Genomic DNA, 15,226 nt, shown 5'->3' with positions numbered 1-15,226 from the left:
TGATACTGTAGTCAGTGGGAGCCACTGGATCAACTGCTGAGGGACAGTAAGACATCATAGCTAAAGGCTGTCTTAAAAACATTGAGTCATCAAAAGGTTATCAGCCAGCACAGTGGCCTTCATTTAAAACATTTTCTTTTCATTTCAATGTTTCTGTCAGTGCTCTGCCATTGCATTGACATTTATGAAGATCTGTTTGTAGTAGGGGTAGTTTATAGGTTGCTGAGATTATGTCCTGGTGTTTGTAGGCACCTGTGTGCTCTGGAGAGAGCATGTGTCAGGGAGCACTTGTCCGCAGGCTCCTGCTGGCAGCGTCCACTTGATCTTCCCTCTCTGTGTCTCCCCTGTACCCATTGCAGCCCTTTGCCAAGCTTCATTCTAAATATAATACTTAACCCAGGATTTGTGGGCAGTTTATAAAACTCTTTGACACTTGTGTCACTCTTAGTAACCCTTTGAAGTCAGGAGACTAGGCTAGGTATTTTTCTCTTTATAGATGAAGCTAAGGCTCAAAAGGGAGAACTAAGTCATCCAAGACCACCATGGCCTGTTCAGTATCCGGCATATTAGGAATGGTGAGTGGTGCATAGACGTTGACTGACAAGGAGGCAGACCTGATGCTGGGGATGGCGCACCTGCAGCCTTCCACCGCTGAGACCCTCACAGCAGTAAATGGAAGGCATTACATACAGCGCAGCTGCCTCCCATTGCCCCCACTTAGGCGGCTGCATCCTTGAGCTGGGAATATAAACTGGCATCAACCAGCCTCCATCCTAACTTCAGGTCGGCAGGCAGGGTTCTAGCAGCACCCATAGAGCTGACCCATGAGATTCAGAGCATTTACTGGTACCACACCTGTGAAAAATAACAAGCCAGGATACAGTGGTATCATCACAGATGAATAAATTATATAAAAAACAAAAAACAAAACTTAGGCCCATGAAAATGTTATGGAACAGACAAGAAGGAAATAACCATAGCATGGAAAGGTAGAGAAAAAAACAATACAAAAAATTGCTACAGGAAATAGAAGTAGTTTGGGTAGCATCTGCTTTGAACTCTGCAATAAAAAAAAAAATCAGTTCTATGAAGTAAGAGATAACAGGTTCAAGTGAAATAACATATGGGGAAGCTAAAAAAAAAAAAAAAATTTCCGTAAAGAAGCCAACAATGGGCTAGGATGGTTTAAAGCAGAAAGAGAAAAAATTAGAAAGTAGAACTGACTTTGCTAAAAATTGTCAGTGATTTAATTGATCAACACCATATGCTGTCCCAGAATTGCAGAGAAATAGAAAGAAATGCTAGTGATTGGGGACAAGATGATAAATATGAATGCTCGAGGATGAAGAAACAAGAGTAAGTTATTGATTTTTCTTACATTACCTACTTGTGGTCAGATGTGGGGATTTGCACAGTTTCATATATTGTCCGTGAAAATATCAATTGTATTGAAAGATTTAAAAATGGGTACTATATTAAAGCTAGCAATTTCACTTCTAATACCTGATGTTAAAGACTGTATCAGGGAAGAGCACAGGAATGCGTCTACAATAATTTTTATTATAGTGATGTTTATAATAGTGAATAATTGGAAACCTCCCAAATGCCCAGCTGTGGGGGAAAGGTTGAGTCAATTATTGTGTTTCCATATAATGTAATCATATGTAGCTATTTAAAATCTTGCAAAAGAATGTTTATTTATATGGGAAAATGTTCATATTGTGAAGTCAGCATTTGAATCTATCTGAGACAGAGTGCTGCTATTAAATATTCCTTCAATCAACTAGAAGAAAATATAACAATTCAGTTTCTATCAAGTGTGAATTTCCTTTTATGGAATTGTTCTGGATGAAACTGATAGGTTAATTTCATGGTACTGCATAACAAATTGCCATACACTTAGCAACTTAAAACAACACCAAGTTGTTAGTTCACAGTCCTGTGGATAGGAAGCATGGTGCAGAGTGACAGGGTTCTCTACCCATGGTGTCACCAGGCTGAAATCAAGGTGTTGACCAGGCTCAGTTCTTGTCTAGAGGCTATGGGGAAAAATCCGCTTCTGGGCCCTTTCTTGTGGTTTGCTGAATTCATTTCCTTAAGCTGGTAGGACTGAAGTCCATTTCCATGTTTGTTGTTAGCTGGGGGCTGCTTTAAGCACACCGAGGCCACCTGTACTTCTTGCCATGTGTTCCCCTCTGTCTTCAAGCCAACAATTGTGCAGCAAATATTGTTTGTGCTTTGAGTATCTAGGTTCTCTTTCTGCAACCACCCAGAGAATACTTTCTTCTTTTAAAGGGCCCACGTGATTAAGTCAGACTCACCTGAATAATATCCGTATCTTAAAGTCAACTGATTTGGGACTTTAATTACATCTTCAAAATCTCTGTACTGCAGTACCTACATTAGTGTTTGATTGGGTAACTGTGAGCAAGGTATGTGTGTATACCAGGTTCTGGGAATCTGGTGGGGGGATCTTAAAATTCTGCCTGCCACACAATTGATAAATTGATTTTTTTCTTAACTAATAATATGGATGTGCAATATTGTGACATTATTGAGACCAGGCTTCATAAGATTTCATAAAGTCTTATGAAGCAGAAAAAGTCTTACAAATATAGCCTACAACTATGTTTCCCTTTGATTTGGGTAAGATTGGCTTTGGACTCTCCTGAAGGACAACCTTCCATTTTCTTTTTTGAGTCACCTGTGGTTTTTTTTTGTGTTTTTTTTTTTTTGTTTGTTTTTTGTTTTGAGATGGAGTCTCGCTCTGTCTCCCAGTCTGGAGTGCGGTGGCACGATCTCGGCTCACTGCAAGCTCCGCCTTCCGGGTTCACGCCATTCTGCCTCAGCCTCCCGAGTAGCTGGGACTACAGGGGCCCACCACCACGCCCAGCTAATTTTTTGTATTTTTAGTAGAGACGGGGTTTCACCGTGGTCTCAATCTCCTGACCTCGTAATACAGGCATGAGCCACCGCGCCCGGCCCACCTGTGTTCTTTAAACTTGTACTTAAAATGGCTCACTGATTTGGCTCCTTGAGAACCTGTCTGCTCCTTGTCTATTCATCTATCCACTCACTACTCTCTCCATCTACCAAATCACCCACAGTATATCCATCCATGTCATCCATCCACCCATTCATTCCATCCATCCATCCATCCATCCATCCAACCAGCCACCCTCACATTCAGCCATCCATCTACTCTTCCAACCATCTGGCTGTCCATCCAGCAATAAAATTACAATTTCCCCATCCATTTGCCTACTCAATCTTCTGTCCATTCATTTGCCTATCTATTTACCAACCTACCCATCACCCAGACATCATGCTTCTCATTGATTTAATAAACTACATGCTGGGCCTTGTAGTAGACACCAGGATACCAGGATAAACCCTCTTCCCCCAACCTACTTATAGTCTAGTGGAGAAATGAGACAAAAAACTAAATAGAATTCAACATGAAAATTCCTATAATAGAAGAATGTCAGGTGGTTAAGGAGCCCAAAGTGGAGTAGGAAGTTTCTCTGGAAATTGTGAGAAAAGATATATAAACTGGCACTTGGAGGATGACAGTTGTCCATTCCTGAATGAAATCCTGCAAGTTTTTACTGCATCCATCATGGAGCCTGGAGATTGCAAGTGTTCTCAATGTCTATGAAGGTGATATTTTCCCAGTGTGACTGATGTACTGTAGAAATTACAGAGCACAGTCCTGGAGGGCTGGATCAATGGCATTGATTTTGCTGTCTTCTGCACATGGTCAAGTGATAATGACAGGGAAGATTGAGACATGCCAGAGGCAACCTTGCTAAACTGATAGTGATGAGTGTCTCATTTTAAATCACACTTCCTGTGAGCCTGATTTTATTTATTTATTTTGAGACAGAGTCTCACTCTCTTACCCAGGCTGGAGTGCAGTGGCACGATCTCAGCTTATTGCAACTTCTGCCTTCCAGAGTCAAACGATCCTCCTGTCTCAGCCTCCTGAGTAGCTGGGGCCATAGGTGCTTGCCACTATGCCCGCCTAATGTTTTCTATTTCTTTGTAGAGATGGGGGTTTCACCATGTTGCCCAGGCTGGTCTTGAACTCCTGAGCTCAAGAAATCTGCCCGCCTCAGCCTCCCAAACTGTTGGGATTACAGGCATGAGCCACTACACCCAGCGCATGAGCCTGATTTAAACCTAGTCCACAAACACCTGGCTTTCTCTGGCATAATTTGATAGTTGCTTTGAGTGCCAGAGAATTTACGTCATTGTGCCTGGGAGCTCACACTCAGCATGGTTTTTGCCTTGACTCCACGTCCCGGTTTGTTGTTGTTTTTAGGGAAGGGGCTTTCTCTCTATGTTGCCCAGGCTGGAGTGCAGTGGCTATTCATAGGCACCAGCATAGCACACTACAGGGCTGAACTCCTGGGCTCAAGCAAACCTCCTGTCTCAGCCTCTCAAGTAGCTGGGATTACAGGCGCATGACACCGGGCTGGCTTGATGTCCTGTTTTAACCCGAGTTGTTTGTAGCCAGCTTTGGCAAACCTCTCATGAGCATAGTCTGCAATGTTATAATTACCTGGGTGGTGGCCTGCATCTGGAGATCACTTAAATGCTTTCATCTTCATGTCCGTCTAAGGATAATTTCAATGAGAAGCTTCTAGGTCGTTTCCATAGACTCCTCTTCCCCTCTTGTTTGTATTACAAACTTGTGTACAAGAAGAGGATTTTGGAGACAGAGACTTGGATTCAAATCCTAGCCCTGCCATTAGTCAATTGCATGGCCTTGTATACCCTTGCTAAGCCTCAGATCTCTCACCTGTATAATGGGCCCAATAGTACCTGCTTGTGGGCCTGTTGTGAGGATTTTTGTAAAGCGTAGTAACACACTCAGGAAATGGGAGCTGCTTTTGTGGTTGCTGTTACTGCAGTGATTCCCAGGGACATTTGATATTTTAAATTACATTGGAAGAATTTTCATATTTTTTTCACAGGCAGAATTGGCTCATGGATCAGACTAACCAGATTTATGGTTAAACATGTTTATAAAAAACATGAAGTCATGTTTTTTTAAATGCAGCAGGAAAGCAAATCATTAGGTCTAATTTGTTAGGCTGAGAAAACACTGGAATGAAAGTGCTGTTAACAAACACTTAGCATAGGCTGGGCAATAATCACATGTGCTTTAGCTTGAAAGGTTTGTGTGCCCTGTTGGAAGGGGTTGGGTCAGAGGCCTATGACGGCTTCATTGAAAATGCAGAGTTGGACATAGCCATCCCTACACCAGCATCATGCTGAAATTAAGGGGGATAGACTTCAAAAGAAATTTTGTGTTTTACATCACTGCCATGTTTTCCCTTTACAATGCATGATTAATTTTAATTTTTCTAATGCATTTGTTTTTGTCAATAAAGGCAGAAGATGAGGAATGAAAATAAGAGCTACTAGTAACTATCCCACTTGACCTTGAGCAAGATACCCAATTCTTCTGTGACCAGAAGCTGGTCACTTCTGGGTTGATAAAATGGGAGCAATAATAGCACCTCCTTCAAAAGGTTGTAGTGAGGGTTAAATGAGTTCATGCAGATGTGCTTAGAACCGTGGTTGGCACGTAGTCAGTGTTCAGCAAGTGTTAGCTGCCATCCTCCTCCTCATCATCATTTGTAATAGGAGCAGCAGTACTGTCTTTTTTTTTTTTTTTCCTGACAGAGTCTCACTCTGTCACCCAGGCTAGAGTGTAGTGGCATGATCTCAGCTCACTGCAACCCCTGTCTCCTGGGTTCAAGCGATTCTCCTGCCTCAGCCTCCCAAGTAGCTGGGATTACAGGTGCTGCCACACCCAGCTGATTTTTGTATTTTTAGTAGAGACAGGGTTTCACTATGTTGGCCAGGCTGGTCTCGAATTCCTGTCTTCAGGTGATCCACCTGCGTTGGCCTCCCAAAATGCTCGGATTACAGGTGTGAGCCACCACACCCGGCTGGAGCAGCAATTCTGTCTTAAGAGCAGGAACCTGAAGCACTCTAAAAGTGAAATAATTCCCTCAAGGTCCAGTGGCAAGTGGAACAGTCCAAATTTGAATTCGGGCAGATGATTTCAGAGCCAGCAGTCTGAATTATGCTTTTCAAAATGATTTTGATGTTGTATAAGTAAGACTTAAAATTTATATCAATTACCACTATCTTTCTAAAAGGCAACTTTGATGATTTTTCTCTCACTTAAAATCCACTAGCCCCTGGGCTTCTCAAGGGTGGAAGAGATGTTTCATTCACTTAAGTATCTCTAATACCTGGCTCCACACCTGTAGCAGCAAAGGTTTATTGATCAAAGCTGAGACACCCTCTCCCATCCACAAAAGGATAAAGTCCAAACTCATTGGTTTTTTTTTTTTTTTTTTTTTGAGACGGAGTCTCGCTCTGTTGCCCAGGCTGGAGTGCAGTGGTGCAATCGGCTCACTGCAAGCTCCGCCTCCCAGGTTCACGCCATTCTCCTGCCTCAGCCTCCCCAGTAGCTGGGACTACAGGCGCCCATCACCACGCCCGGCTAATTTTTTTGTATTTTTAGTAGAGACAGGGTTTCACCGCGTTAGCCAGGATGGTCTCGATCTCCTGACCTCATGATCCACCTGCCTCGGCCTCCCTAAGTGCTGGGATTACAGGCGTGAGCCACTGCGCCCGGCCTAAACTCTTTGGCTTGACACCAGAGCAACCCACGGCTTGGCCACCATCTCCAGCTCAGCCTGGTACCCAGCAGTTCTCTCTCTGCTCCAGCTGGGGCAGCACATTGGTCATTGATTTCTTTGGCTTGAAAGATCTTCTTCAAGGTTCATATGTCCCTGACAATCTCCTACTCTTCCTTCAAGATCCAGCTCAATGTCACCCCCTCTTAGAATTCTTCTCCTGCATCTTCCCTATTCCCCAAACCTCAGGGCAGAACATGTGGGTGCCTTGGAAGATTGCTCACTGAGGGTCTTCAGTTGGACCTCAAAGGATAGGTAGGCTTTGGGCCTGTGAAGAAGGGAAAGGTACCTTAGCCAGAGTAACAGCATGGGCAACACACAGACCTGGAGAATGAATGGCTCTGAGAGAGATTTCACTAATTCCTCCAAATCGTTATTTTCTCCAGTGTGACTTGTATTATTTCCTCCTCCCCATGCAGACTTAAATTCTAGGGGTGTGCTTTCTTTTTCTCTCCTTTTTTAAGAGATGGGAGTCTCACTCTGTTGGCCAGCTGGTCTCGAACTCCTGGCCTCAGTGATCCTCCCATCTTGGCCTCCCAAAGTGCTGGGATTATAGACATGAGCCACTGGGCCAGCCCAATAGTTGCACTTTCAATACAGGTGGAGAGTGTCCCTGCTGCTTTTCCTGATCCCTGAGAGGGTCTTTCGAAGGAGATCACAGTAGCAATTCACTTCTTTGGAAAAACTGGTCCAAGTAAGGAAAACCTGCCATATATACCCTGTGTGTAGAGAAGCCACTGGCCAGGTTGCTGGGAGAACTGCATTCTTATCCTAACTCTGTCACTCACTAACTTTCAGACTACAGGCAAATGCCTCAGCCTCTCTGAGATTAGGTTTCTTCATCTGTAAAATGGGTATCCTGTGGCCTGCCTGGCCCAATTCCCAGTGCTGTGGTGAAGACCAGATGAGCAACACTCTGTCCCTATCTAGCTACAAGACATTGGGAAAGGCATTTAATTACTGTGCCTTGAATTCTTTGGTCATGAGAACGAGGCCAAAAATACTTTCCAGATTGTTTGGCTATGAGGATTAGATGAAGTAACTTATGGAAAATGCACAGTACAGTGCCTGGTATATAATAGATATTCAATGGATATTCTTTTCTTTTTTCCTTCCTTCCTCTCTCCCTTCCTACCTCCCTTCTTTCTTTCCTCCATCCTTCCCTCCTTTCCTCCCTCCTTCCCTCCTTTCCTCCTTCCTTCCCTCCCATTCCTTCTCCTTTGTTTCTTAGTTATAAAAATGAGGAGTTAGAATAAATATCCTCTCATTAAATAGTCTAAGTCTGTGTCTTTAAAAAAAGTTAAAGATCATGTTTTATTAGTGAGATATTATTTGGAAACCCAAAGAAATATATTTTCCAAGTAGGAGGGAGAAGATCCAGTTTTTTCTGCCCTGGGAGCTCCAGAAGTTTAAGGCAAAATGATAAACATGTCAGAATGACTTCTTTATTTCTATTTATAATCTTTGCCATACAGCTCGGTGGATGGTGAGGTGCTTTTTCCAGCATAGAAACTTTCCTTGGCCGAGGAAAGGCAAGAATAAATACTTTTCCTGGGATGAGTCCATTACTGGTGCCCTCTTTCCAATATTCCTCCAGATTGAAATTTATGCTTAAAAATCCAAGTGAGTTAAGAGAGACTGTGACTTTCTAAAGCAAACTCTTTTGCAATGCTATTTTGCTGTGAAAAGTCAGCGCTATTTTTTTTTTAAGTTGTGATGGCTGCACGTGGATTTCAGGGCAAAGTGGGTATATGGTAACTCTAAAGAATTGTATCTGATCAAGACCACAGGAGAAACTTTCCTATCTCAGCAGGGCCCCTTAAGCCCTAAACGCTTCCCTTCTCTGCATCACCACTCAGTGGTGGCTGAGGCAGGCTAGGCTAGCTACCACTCACAGTTTTCCAGGGAGTGGAAAGCTCCGAAATCAAAGAAATGGGTCCTTGAGGGAGGCAGGAAAGTTCTTTCTGGACGTTTCCTCTGACCCCTGTCTGCTTCCTACTGCAGGCCCTCCTGCAGGCAGGTGTTTATGCTGATCATTAGCATCTTATCACCTCTCCTCTCCTTGCCTCATTTCTGCACCACCTGGGCCAATCCTCCCACAAATAAGCCACACCTCCTGGCCCAGGTCAAGCTGCTTCTCCTCTGGGAAGAACTCCCTGATTACTCCAGATACCAGAATTTTCTCTCCTGGAGTCTTTAAAAGATTGAATCATCTCCACTGAATGATCTCCTCCAACACTCTAACCTGACCCCATCAGCTGGATTGAAACTCTTCTCGTGTATGTTTGCATGAGGAAGGGTGGGGATGGGTCTCGGGACGGGCACTGGGAGAGAAGACAGAGGTCAAACGAGGGTGAGAGGACATCGTGTCCTTGTACCTGCACAGCTCCAAGCCCAGCAATGAGCACAAACCAGGTGAGCAATGAATACTTGTGATTAGGAGCCTGCAGTGCACAGTTACTCTAGGAGAGTAACTGCAAACAAAGCGGGAGACAGGGTTCTCGCTCCTCGGGCTTCAGCACAGAGACCTTATTTATATGCCTGAACAAAGTAAAGATAAGTCTATTATTATATTTTTATGTTTGTAATATATACTCTGCCTACTTCTAGAAAAGAATGGAGTTGGCTGATAGTAAAGAGTTTATAACAAGGCTATTTATAGAGAAATAGAAATGGAAAGCCATGATGAAGGAGGAAGGAGCTAAAATGATGATACCTTGGCTGATGTAATTATTATGATTATACACAGCGTGGAGCTGGGGATGTGGAAGGTTGTGGGACAGGCTGCCCTGGAACATGTAGTGTCTGTCATTTGAAGGAGAAGTGAGGAGAAAGTGGCTCAAATAATTGGATATTGCTTATAGGAGAATAGGATTTGCATAAATAATGTGTGAGTAGGCTGGACATAGTGGCTCACACCTGTAGTCCCAGCACTACACTACTGAGAGGACGAGGTGGGTGGATAGCTTGAGCTCAGGAGTTCAAGACCAGTCTGAGCAACATGGCAAAACCCCATCTCTACAAAAACAACAACGAAAAATTAGCCAGCCATGGTGGTGTGTGCCTGTAGTCCCAGCTACTCAGGAGGCTGAGGTGGGAGGATCACTTGAGTCCGGGAGGTAGAGATTGTGGTGAGCGGTGATTGCATCACTGCACTCCAGCCTGAGTGACAGAGTGGGACCCTGTCTCAAAATAATAATAACAATAAGAATAAGAATAATATGTAAGTAGAAGCAGAGAGGATTATGGGAACATTTGGGGGTATGTGGCTGACTGTGAGGATCCTGACAACTGCTGCAAAGACGAGCGAGAACCGTAATTTAGGAGGCTGTGGTGGCAAATTGTGGCTTTATTCTTAGATGATTGTGTTTGGTGCTTCTGGGTCAATTTTCAGACAATATTTAATTTTTCAGTGAGATCTATGACTTGCTTAAATGCGCTACTTCTTGTAAAAATTATGTGATCAGAGCATATACATTTCCATTTTGGTGATAGGCTGTTGGTCAGTTAATGTAAAAGCTTTCAGTGTTTCTTAATTATTTAACCTCTCTGGGCATTCGTCATCTTATTTGTATGATGTGGATAGTAGCATTTTTCCTATTTTACGTGGTTGTTGAGAGGATCTGATGGAATGACTAGTTGAAAGTGTTTGTAAAGGTCAGGATAAGTAAAGCAATGCTGCAGGAACAAACAACCCCCAAATTTCAGCAGCTTACTACAAAAAAATATGTATTTCTCACTCATGTTCATGTCCAATGTGGGTCAGCAAGGAGATACTGTGTCTCATAGTCATGCAAGACCCCTTGGTGGGGAAGCTGCACCTCCATATGTGCTTCCACCATCACCAGGGCAGAGGAGAGGGAGCATGGTGGATCATACACTGGCTCTTAAGACTTCACTTGTGTGACATATGTCACTTCTACTCATGTATCATCAGCCAAACCAAGTCACATGGCCATAGTCTTACTTGAAAAGGGGCAGGAGAAGTGCAAACTTATCATGGGCCCAAAGGAGAAGAGAATCAGAGTATTTCTGGACAGTTTTAATTTTGGCACAGACTTGAAAGTACTTAGAATTTGCTCCAAAAATATATGAATATTTTCATTCTCCGAGCAGCTGTATTTGTATCACAACAGAAGTCCTGAACTCTAAGCTGCAGGGAGCATTACTGATGTCAGAATAGCTCATCAATTTCAACAGGTCAACTCCATGATGTAGCAGTGGTCCAAACTGAAGCCAGTGCGCCACTTACTAGCTACTGCAGACAGGCTGGAGAAATCTCACCTCGTGCCAACTCCCATTGATTGTTAGTGACTTCTGGGAGATTTGTGTAAAGGATTGGTTCTGGGGCTTGTAGAGAAAGAGTTGTAATTGATTAATAATGTGTAACATGTGAACAAGAAGTGGGGCGTGGAAGCCGTTGCCAGGCTTTTGTAATCCTTAATCAATCGCATCGCTCAGAGGGCTTCACAGTAGCTGATGAAAGGATTTGCCTACAGAGATCCATCCTGGGGAGTGGCTTCCAAACTCCTCTCTTTCCAGCGTATATTCCAGGACCAGTCCACAGCTTACAAAGGACCAGGCTATCTCTGAATTGTCCCAGGTTCAGCCTAGCCTGGGCATCTTCAGTCTTCTTTGGCTGTACCAAGTAACACATCTTTCTAGAGACCCTAAGAGAATGCCATTTTCTGAGTTTCCACAGGCTAGCCAGAAAGGCTGTTAAATAACTCACCCAGCTAGTTCTTTCCAAAAATACCCAGTCCTATTTTTAAAATGGAGGATTATATAATTTTTCAACTGGCCTCACTCATTTCCCTTTTTGCTTAGATGCCATGGCTGTCAGAGTGTGGTTAGGAGCTCAGGAAGCCATGGAGAGGCAGAGGATTTGAAATCTGCAGCCTCATGAGACAGGAAGTTGATTCCACTCATGGCAGGGTTGGGTCCTGTCTAGTGGATGGTCACTCTTAGGGATGGTTCCAGATGCCTTGCTGGGTTCAGCTTGCTTATGTTTGCTTTAATCAGGATGCCAGTGGTGTGGTTCAGAAGTTGCTTTTCGTCTGGGATCTTTGTCATATCCATTAATGTCTTAATCTTGACAAGATGTGACCTGGAATGGGAACATTGGTACAATTCCTCAAATTTATGTTCACCAAGACCAATGACAGCACGCTCTGTATATTCCCCCTTTACCCTCTACAGCATTCACAAACAGAAATTGGGGACTTTAATCATTTTAAATGATGGGCTAAATTGCTTTCAGCCTATTTTGTTTTAAGGCGGAAAGAGAGGATCTTCTCTTAGAGAAAGAGGAAGGGAATGGGGGAACATTTATTAAGCACCTACTTTAGGCCCATGCCAGGTATTTCTTATACATTATGATGTTGATTCTCATGAATATCCTTGAGCTATAGGTCTCAATAACCCTATTTTGTGGATGGAGGAAACTGAGGCTCAGTTAAGTTGGTTGACTTGGTCACAATAGGACAGAGTCAGGATTCAAAGGCAAGTCTGTCTGAAACCCCTCGACTTCTGCAGCCAACCAAAGAATTGAATTGTAGACATCTCAAAGTCGCCAGCATGACAAGGGTGGGACAGTGAAGCTCAACCAGCCTTTCTCTTGCCCATGTTAATCTTTGATTCTCGGCTAAGGTCACAGCTCCTGCTCTGGACTGTTCCAGAATTCCGCGAGGCTGTGCAAAAGCATGCCACCTCTTCTGTCTCCCTCTTTCTCTGAGTTGGATGTTTCTTTCCCCAGATTGATTTTCCTCTATTTAATCTGGAATTCTCCAGGGCAGTGGTATTCCATGGTAGTGCTGCTACCCAGACTGGTCAGAGGAAAGTGGGCAGCCTGTTCCTTATAAATACCATGAGTCACATGTCTTCCCAGCTGCCAAAAATATTCAAGCAGAGCCCAGTATTCCTTTGGCCTGCATAAATTTCTGAGGACTGGTAGCACAGTGTATCCTTTATATTCATAGATGCGTATGCTTTCCTGGGGTCTTCTTAGCTTAGGAACCTGGTTTTTGATGGGTCAAGGTTTTTTCCTTGATTCATCCAACCTGAACCACAGTCAGGATCATCAGTTACAAGCAGTAGCAGTGGATCCCAGCATAGGATGTGGATTCAGGAGGGCTGGCTTGGCTGCTGACTAGCCAAGTGACCCTGAACTACCCCCTCAACTTTCTGATCCTCAGTTTCTGAGTCTGTAAAAGGGGGTAATAGTAGTTATTAAGGGCACAGGCCATAGAAGCTGATAGATCTGGATTTAATTCCCAAGGACGGTGGGAGCTAGGTAACTGTAGTTAAGTCCCTCAACCTTTTCAAACCTGTTTTCTCACCTATTATAGAAAAGAAATTATAATAATACTTAACCCACTGGGATGCTGTACACCGTAAATGAATGTAAACATGGGAACACTTAGGACAATTTCTGGTATTTAATAAATGTTAAATATGTTTTTAATATTACTATTTTATGTTATTATTAACTAGTTTACAAGGTTGCAGTGAGGGTCAAGTAAACTAAAAATGTGAAAGTGTCTGATACAGAGTTTGGAACCCAAAAGATGCTTCAAAATAGTGAAATTTGCACTTCATCATAAAGATGTGAAACCTTTGAGAAGGCAGTAGTTGGAAAGGAACTGTTTGAAGAACTGGCTCTGTGCTGGTTGCTCAGAATTTAGAGATGAGCTTCACTCATCTGCTAGCCCCTTGGAGCACATAATCTCACAGGGAAATAGCTGCTGGCAGGATGGCATTGTGAGGATGCAGATGACTCAGGAATGAGGGAGCAGGGAGCATGGGAGACTCATTATTTCCTGGCTTATTGCATTCAGGAACCTTAATTTCTGTTTTATTCCCAGTGGTTTGATCTACCAGTGCTGTCAGTGACCAGAAAGAGAAGCAGAGGTCAAGTTATAAAAGTTCATGTTAGGAAGTTATGACCCATATATAGCCAAGAGCTGTGGAAAGCATTTAGGCAGGAGAAAGGATGAGTACAGGTGCGTTCTAGGAAGATAGTTCTGGCAACTACGTGGATTGGTTAGAAGCAGGTAGATAAAAGCAGGGAGATCGGCAGGGAGGCTTTTTTCCATCAACCAGGTGAAAATAATAGGGTCCAAAAATAGAAGGGCATATTCAAGAGGTCTATGAGAGATGAGTAGACAGGTTCATCCAAGAAGACAGGCTGAAGTGTTGCTACTCAATCAGGGTGTGAGAGGGGACAGTGTGAGGGAGAGGGAATGAGGTCTTTGGGGGAGAAAAGACCTTTGTGTATCCTTCACATCTCTTTCTCTCCATTGGAACTTCTGATGGGCTACTTAGATGTGCCCATGGGCCATGGAACAGATTGAGGCTGAGAGCAGATGGAGGACTGTCTGAAGGCACAGCTCTGTGTGGCAGATCCCTGAAAGGGACTCTCAGGACAGTCTCCCCTTGGGATTAGAAAGGTATGCATGTCAGGAGCTCTTGGAAGCACTTGAACTTTCTAGAGGCTGCCACTTTGGAAGGCTGTTGTTTGCCATTGGGCACCTGAAGAGTGACACAGCTGGTTTTCTTTTCCTCCTGGTTGCTGCACCTTGAGACTGTGGAGCTATGATTGGATCAGTTCATCCTCAAGTGGAGAATAACTGGAAGTGTGCCAATGTGTCCCAGTCTTACCTGGGATCTGATAGCCCCTGAAGCCATTGCACATCCAACTGGCTTCGACAGAAGCTCCCAGTCAAGACTGAAACTTTGATGCTTCTTGTGCACAGCTTCCTGGCTCCCCCAGATGTGTTTCCCATCAGTGCCAGTGCCGAGCCCAGAGCCTGGTTTTCTGCAGGCCCTCAGAGCATGGCTGTTGACTGAATGCATGAACCTCCCTGTTGCCTGCCACTGGGGCTACCACCTCACAGACCTTGCAGGAAGTGAGGGTGATTGATGTTTGTAATGACCTCATGGTGTTTTGACAGTCTTCTCATATGTGCAGTAACAGCTCTGTCCCTTTCCAACCCAAACCCAGCCTGTGCCAGGCATCAGGTCTCTGAAACGAGGGCCAGGTTCCCCTTGGTGTGGATTCATGAGCCTCCCTTTAAGCTGTCACTGTCCGGTTCTTGTGCAGGCTCTATTTTCACAAGACCCAGTCTTTCGCCTCGATTTTCCACATGAAGGACAGAAAAGATTGTGAATAAGCTCAGAGCAGAAAGCTCTGATCTGACATTAGCAGTGTCAATGCCACATTGAAAACAGTGGCTTGCCCAGTGATGGTGAACACTCTAAGGTGGCTCGGTTTTTGTAGGACCAAGCACAGCTGCTTTGGCTAACGATTTGGTTTTATTTCCTCCTCTCATGTTGTTTGTGGCATCAAATGAGGATATTTCCACTTTGAGAGTGTCCCTCCCCCCAACATGGTGCCATTTGGTTTCTATGCCTTGATTGACTTCCATCTGCTGCCACATAGGACACCTCCTCACTCTTGAGCTTTTCAAACAGATGGTCAGAAATGAGAGCCAAGTTTGAGAAAC

The 15,226-nt window shown here is 43.9% G+C and overlaps 1 protein-coding gene across 8 annotated transcripts in view; it reads left to right on the top strand.

Annotated features, from left to right (window-relative positions):
• The window catches only part of CEMIP (cell migration inducing hyaluronidase 1), a 179,021-nt gene that overhangs the window by 27,937 nt on the left and 135,858 nt on the right, over positions 1-15,226 (top strand). Inside the window, exon 1 of one of the 8 annotated variants that reach the window (XM_063638630.1) lies at positions 7,968-9,137. The exons of the other annotated variants lie outside the window; for them this stretch is intronic. The gene's annotated coding sequence lies outside the window, so the exon portion shown is untranslated. Of the gene's footprint in view, positions 1-7,967; positions 9,138-15,226 lie in introns of those variants that run through there. 8 annotated transcript variants of the gene reach the window in all.

This window comes from Symphalangus syndactylus, chromosome 5 (assembly GCF_028878055.3).
Source record: "Symphalangus syndactylus isolate Jambi chromosome 5, NHGRI_mSymSyn1-v2.1_pri, whole genome shotgun sequence".
Classification (NCBI taxonomy): domain Eukaryota; kingdom Metazoa; phylum Chordata; class Mammalia; order Primates; family Hylobatidae; genus Symphalangus; species Symphalangus syndactylus.
The sequence above is the reverse complement of the archived record's forward strand: the minus strand, read 5'-3'. Positions and strand labels throughout refer to the sequence as shown.